This window comes from Bison bison, unplaced genomic scaffold, assembly GCF_000754665.1.
Source record: "Bison bison bison isolate TAMUID 2011002044 unplaced genomic scaffold, Bison_UMD1.0 scf7180017864476, whole genome shotgun sequence".
NCBI classification, from domain to species: domain Eukaryota; kingdom Metazoa; phylum Chordata; class Mammalia; order Artiodactyla; family Bovidae; genus Bison; species Bison bison.
In genome coordinates, this window is record NW_011495037.1 from 602,782 (window position 1) to 609,252 (window position 6,471).

Sequence of the window (6,471 nt, forward strand, 5' to 3'; positions counted from 1 at the left end):
GTTGCTCCTGCCAACACCGTGACTTCTTCCCTTGCCTCATGCTATCCTGGCATGAGGAGCCTGAAGTAACTAATGGCTGTCATGGCTTGAAGTTTCATAGAGACTCTTCTTGTGTTTCCCAATGGAAACATGTCCTTTTGGGAACCACGACTTCTAAACCGATGGAGAACAGAGTTGCGGGGATGAGAAACAGAAATTCCCTAAGTGGTTCACTGAAGTGATGCCAAGATCACTTCTACTTCTACCCTCAAGTATTCTGCCTTCTCTGGTCACAGCACCATGTACTAGCTGTTGATATAGAACGCCTATTGCATCCCGGAGGATGACCCCATCCTTGCATGCTATCATCTCAAAGTTGGTGCCACAGCTATGCCTTTGAAAGGCCATTCTCTTGCTCTCTTTGGCTGCAGCTTCCAGGTGGCATGGTACATTAGGGCTGGAGGTACAATATGTGGTGGGAACAGTGGAGCCTACGATCAGGGGTGTATTGCTTCACTTCCTTTGCTGTAAAGTAGGTGCAGGTGGCACATCGCAGAATGAACCATCTTCATCTGTATCACCTGCATAGCCCTGGCACAAAATTTCATTATCCCAGAATATATTCAAAGCATCCTCCTGGAGCAGAAATTCCTCTCCAAGATCAGTCATTTTTAATGGCATTACTATATAGAATAACAATATGTTATACAGTAAAAAAAAAAAAAAAAAAAATCAGATGACTTTTCAAAAAAAAAAAAAAAAGCAGACAACTTCAAATAAATGTGATGTTTTAGCAGATTGACCTGGCTGGACTGGATACCCAGAGTCCCGGGGATGTGTGCGCACTGTCCTTTATCCTTAAAAATTATGTAAGAGAAGGAAGCACTGATGTGGGAATGAGTGCTGGAGTAGTAAATCAGGAGATCTGAGACCTCGAAACTGGATTTTCAATTGATGATGATGTAATTTAGTTAGGACATTGAGCAACTTGTTTCCTGCAATAGCAATCTCTGTTTCCTCATCCATGACCCTACCTATGAATATCTTTTCCATGTCTTTTCTTGGATGTCTCAAAAGAACCTCAAACTCAACATGTCCAAAACCCATGTCATGATTATTCCCCCACAATCCAGTGTTGTTGTTTTTTTTTAACATTTTCAATCCCTGAAAATGACACCACCACCCACTCAGTCACTCAGGTCAAAAATCTAATTCCCTTTGACATCTATTTCTTCTTCAATCCCACTATTAAGTCCATAACCAAGCCCGGCTGATTTTACCTCCTAAAATCAGGCTAGGTGGCTCTAGGAATTTCACTGGCTCCTGTCCATCTCTTCCACTACCACCAACACCCCCCACCCACCCCAGTCCTGGCCACTTCTTATCTGGACCAATGTGTGATCCTCCCAACTGCTCTACCTGCGTTTACTCTGCCCCCCTCCCATTCTCCTAAGATTCTGGGCATTTAAGCTAAATACCCCACAGATGAGTGCACACACACACACACACACACACACACACACACACACACACCTGTCCCTAATACAACCAGAGTAACCTTTTGAACAGCAAATCCCATCCTGCCACCACTGCCTTCTTGTCAAACATGACCTAAGAGGCAGGACACAGTTGGGCCCCTGCCTCCCTCTCCAGTCTAGTCTGAAATCAAGCTCCCACTCACTGCCCATCAGAAATGCTCCTCTGTTATGGGCTGAACTGTGCTCCCCCTCCTCCTGAACTACTGAAAATTTAAGTGTTAAAAGTCCTGATCCCCCAGTAGCTCAGAACGTTGCTGTATTTGGAGATCAAGCTTTAAAAAAATAATTAAGATAAGTAAAGTCATGTGGGTAGACTCTAATCCAACCTGACCAGTACCGTTATAATAAAGGGAAACTGGTACACAGTCGCACACAGAAGAAAGACTGAGCAAAGACAGAGAGAGAAGATGGCCATCTATAAACAAGGAGAAGAAACCAACCCTGCTGACACCCTGACCTCTGACTTCCAACCTCCAGAACTGTGAGACAGAAATTACTGTTGTGTGAGCCACCCAGTCTAGGATATTTCAGTACAGTGGCCCAGCAAACATCTTACCTAAACAAAATTCCTAAGTCACATCCAAAAATGACAGCTATCAGTTTCAGAGCACATGCCCCTGGCCAGGGTCTGCCCTTGACCCTCTGTTACATTCTCTCCTTTTACTCTAAGGAGAACCACTGCTCCCTGATGAGGAGGAACCTCAGCAGCTCCTGGATCTGCAAGGAGCACCTGGACTCAGAGCCTCTGCTCAGACACTCACGCCACAGCTTCCTGAGAAAAACTTGTCCAGTGTTTCTGGAATTCTTGGGGATAATCTGGATCATTGCTTAAAGTGTGAGTGTTATAAAAAGCTGAGTCTCCCTTCCACATGGGAGCTGAAGAGTGGCTCTCAGCCCAGCTGGTGGAACCCACCTCAAGGGTTCACCATGGCGGCCATGGAAGGAGGAGGCAGGCGGTAGGGATGGGGGGAGTCTTTCCATGGGAAAGCTGTGTGATCTGTGTCCCCACTGTGCTCCCTCCATCCTGCCCTCTTCCTCTCTATCCGAAGGCAGCCCTCAACAAATGGAGAGCAAGGTGGCCCTGTCAAACCTTCAGAGGACTTAAAATACTTTATTAACACTGCACCTCAGGAGGAGTACTTACATCCATCCATGTCCTTCTGAATTTGCCTGGGAGAGTAATGACGGCTTTAAGATATTGCTTGAAAGTTTGGAGTTACGGTCCTGTCAGCCTAAGCCTGAAAGTTACTTCTATCTGTGAGAATTTGGGCAAGCCATTTGAATTCTTTAAAGTCAGTTTTGCTCAGTCAGATAGGTGCGGAGATGCTTCTGGAAGCAACATCGCGATGGCTGCCCAAGGAGAACCCCAAGTTCAGTTCAAACTGGTATTGGTGATGGTGGTACTGGAAAAACTATGTCCGTGAAACGTCATCTGACTGGTGAATTTGAGAAGTATGTAGCTACCTGGAGTGTTGAGGTCCATCCTCTTGTGTCCCATACCAACAGAGGACGTATTACGTTCAAAGTATGGGATACAGCTGGTCAGGAGAAATCGGGTGGACTGAGAGAGGGCTATCATATACAAACTCAGTGTGCCATTACAATGTTTGATGTAACATCGAGAGTTACTTACAAGAAAGTGCCTAACTGGCATAGAGATCTGGCATGAGTGTGTGAGAACATCCCGATGGTGTTATGTGGCAACAAAGTGGACGTTAAGGACAGAAAGGCTGAGGCAAAGTCATCTGCCTTCCACCAAAAGAAGACTCTTCAGTACAATGACATTTCTGCCAAAAGTAACTACAGCTTTGAAGAGCCCTTCCTCTGGCTTGCTAGAAAACTGATCGGAGACCCTAACGTGGAGCTCGTCGCCATGCCTGCTCTTGCCCCGCCAGGGGCGGTCAGGGACCCAGCCTTGGCAGTGCGGGACAAGCAGGGCTTAGAGGTTGCAGAGATGAAGATGCTGGCCTGTGAGAAGGTGAGGCTGGGGCCCAGCGTCAGAAGTCTGGTTTTATAGGCAAGTGTCCCGTGATGTCAGCGGTGCAGCGTGTTCGCCACTTTATTACATAGCTAAGCAGAACATGTGCTTAATGTTTGGGTGCTGAAGGAGGTGGATGGGCTTTGGAGTGAATGTGGCAGTTAAAAAAAAAAAAACTTTCATTTTTGGACCTGCATATTTAGGTGATTTGGAACACAATTGTTCCTCCTTGAGTTTCAAGTATAAAACTGCTATAGTCACATGACATGGAGAAAGAAATGGCAACCCACTCCAGTGTTCTTGCCTAGAGACTCCTGTGGACAGGGGAGCCTGGTGGGCTGCTGTCCACGGGGTCGCACAGAGTCGGACATGACTGAAGAGACTTAGCAGCAGCAGCATAGTCACGTGACATTATTGAGAGGTGAAATCTTGTTTGTTACTGTCATTCCCATTCCTTTTCGTTTAGAAGCAGAATAAAGTTTTATTTCAAATATCTAAAAAGGAAGTCAGTTTCCTCACCCCTACAATAAGAAGAGTAATTATAGTAACATTATTATAGGAATATCATAGTAATTAGAGATAATATATGTAAAGCACTTACACAATATTTGACACATGCCTGTGTGCGAAGTCACTTTGGTCATGTCTGACTCTTGGCACCTCTATGGACCATAGCCCTCCAGTCTCCTCTGTCCATGGGATTCTCTAGGCAAGAATACTGGAGTGGGTTGCCATGCCCTCCTCCAGGGGATCTTCCTGACCCAGGACAAACCCGTGTTTCTTGTGTCTACTGCATTGGCAGGCACCACTAGCACCACTGGGGAAGCCCATAGAGTCAGCTTAAATAAACAGTATGTTATTAGAACTAATGAGAGAGCATGTGAACATACTTTCATGTGAGATCTGTTTACTGCATTGTTGCGTAATTTCTTATCTCTCCCGGACATTGTCAGTGCTCCCTACACGTCCTCGGTCTCCCTTCTCTTTTCTGACTGCTCTTCTCCTGGCCACTGTGTTCTTTGGCCTCTGACAGCCTGCTCCTGGACCTCTCTTAGGCGACACCTCAGGCTACTGGAGTCTGGAGAATGCCAGGTACAGTACGAAAGTCCAGCTCTCCTGCCTTGTGTGAGGACAAACTCTGAGTTCCCTGGTGGGATCAAGCTGAAATGCCATCCTTGCTTTTCTCTTTCACCCTCCCCATCTTGCCTCTCCACCCCCTTAGTGGTTTTTCCTGGGATCATTTCCTCAATAAATCTCCTGCACGTGGACCTTGGTCTCAGAATCTGCTTCCGGGAAGCATAGGCCATCCTGCTGGTACTAGAAAGAAGACTCGCAGCCTTTTCAAGGATGCAACTCTAAACCCTGCAGAAGAGGCAGGAGGCAAGTCTTGAGGAGATGGAGCTCAGGCGTTCAGCCTCTCTAGGTTCAGAATGCTGGTCCTTCACCAACACAACTAGAGAGCAAAAATGACGTGGGTCAAAATACTCCATTCAAATCATCACATTTGAAATTGGAAATCTGAGAAGCAGATGTTCTTCTCCTTTCAACTTTTTCCTGAGCCTTAGCGCTTCTGTCTGTGAAATGTTTATACTAAAGAAGTTTCACAGGGAGTTTATGGGGATGCATGTACTTGTATCTTAAACAAAATATTTTTCAGTTACTGTATTGTCTTTGTGTATCATCACCTTCTCCCCTTTAGTCCACTGTCTTGAAAGATGCTGCAACAAGTCCCAACCAGCACATGGTCAGCTAGAGCGTGGAAGCAGTCAAGCCATGGAAAATACACAGGGTCTCCACCATCAGAGGGACCACACCACCAAGGTCTACACCATCACAGACACTGAGACCACCAAGGAGCCATTCTTTCTTCCCATTGGTCCATCCAGACTCATGCTTACTGAACACTCTCTGTGCACCAAACACCCTGCCCTCTGCAGCAGTCAGCACAACTGACCATCTTTGACCTCGTGGTTAAAGACAAAAAGCTGATAACCCAACAAAGAAACACACTAACTACTCTAGATGCCAAGAAGGAAAAAGCCCAGGGTGCCAGAAAGCACATCACAGGGGATCTGACCTATGGGAGTGGAGTGAAGGAAGGCAACCCTGAGAGAGCTGGAGAGGGATGGGAGGAAGGTAGGCAGACAAGTGTTGAAGGAACCACGTGCAAAGGTCCCGAGGCAACAGAGGGCTGCACATTAGAGAGAGTAAAAGAAAGCTGAGGGGGTTAGAGCGCAATGTCAAATGAACACGGTGGGAATCAGTGCTGGAGAGGTCACATGAAGCCCAGGGGCATAGGACCAGAGGCCACCAAGCACCTTCCTGCCTCACGGTACCCCCCGCCCCTGGGATGCATGACCTGCCCTCCCTAACAGGTCTGCCTGGTCTCTGAAATATAGTTCTTTCCCAGGCCCTTCCTGGTTTCACCCACATCCAATTTTCTGATATTACCTAAGCCTGTATTATACTGTGAGTTGATACAAAGAATGTGGGGCTCTGATGGTGGAGGGGAGCTCCTAACAGCGAGGGCACAGAATTTCAGCACAGCACACTATAGTCAAACCATCGTTGAGGACCTGTGAATTAGGCCCCCTCCTTTCCTAGAGTGGCTTCCCTGGTGGCTCAGACCATAAAGAATCTGCCTGCAATGCAGGAGATGCAGGAGACACAGGTTCGATCCTTGGGATGGTAAAATCTCCTAGAGGAAGGCATGGCAACCCACTCCTGTAATCTTGCCTGAAGAATCTCGTGGACGGCGGAGCCTGGCCAGCTACAGTGCATGGGGTCGCAAAGAGTCAGACACGACTTAGTGACTAACATTCTCACTTTCACTTTGTCCCAGAGTAAACAACATAAACTCCACTGCAAGATTCCTCTGGTTTGCTGATAAATTCAGATCAGAATGCTTATCAAGAGAACTCCAAGCACCAATATTTTTTTTTAATATCACTAGTGGCATTCAGCATAAATGTTAAA

The 6,471-nt window shown here is 46.7% G+C and overlaps 1 pseudogene; it reads left to right on the forward strand.

Moving 5' to 3' along the window:
• Positions 1 to 2,863: 2,863 nt before the first annotated feature.
• Positions 2,864 to 3,534, forward strand: LOC105004480 (annotated as a pseudogene).
• The last annotated feature ends 2,937 nt before the right edge of the window (positions 3,535 to 6,471 follow it).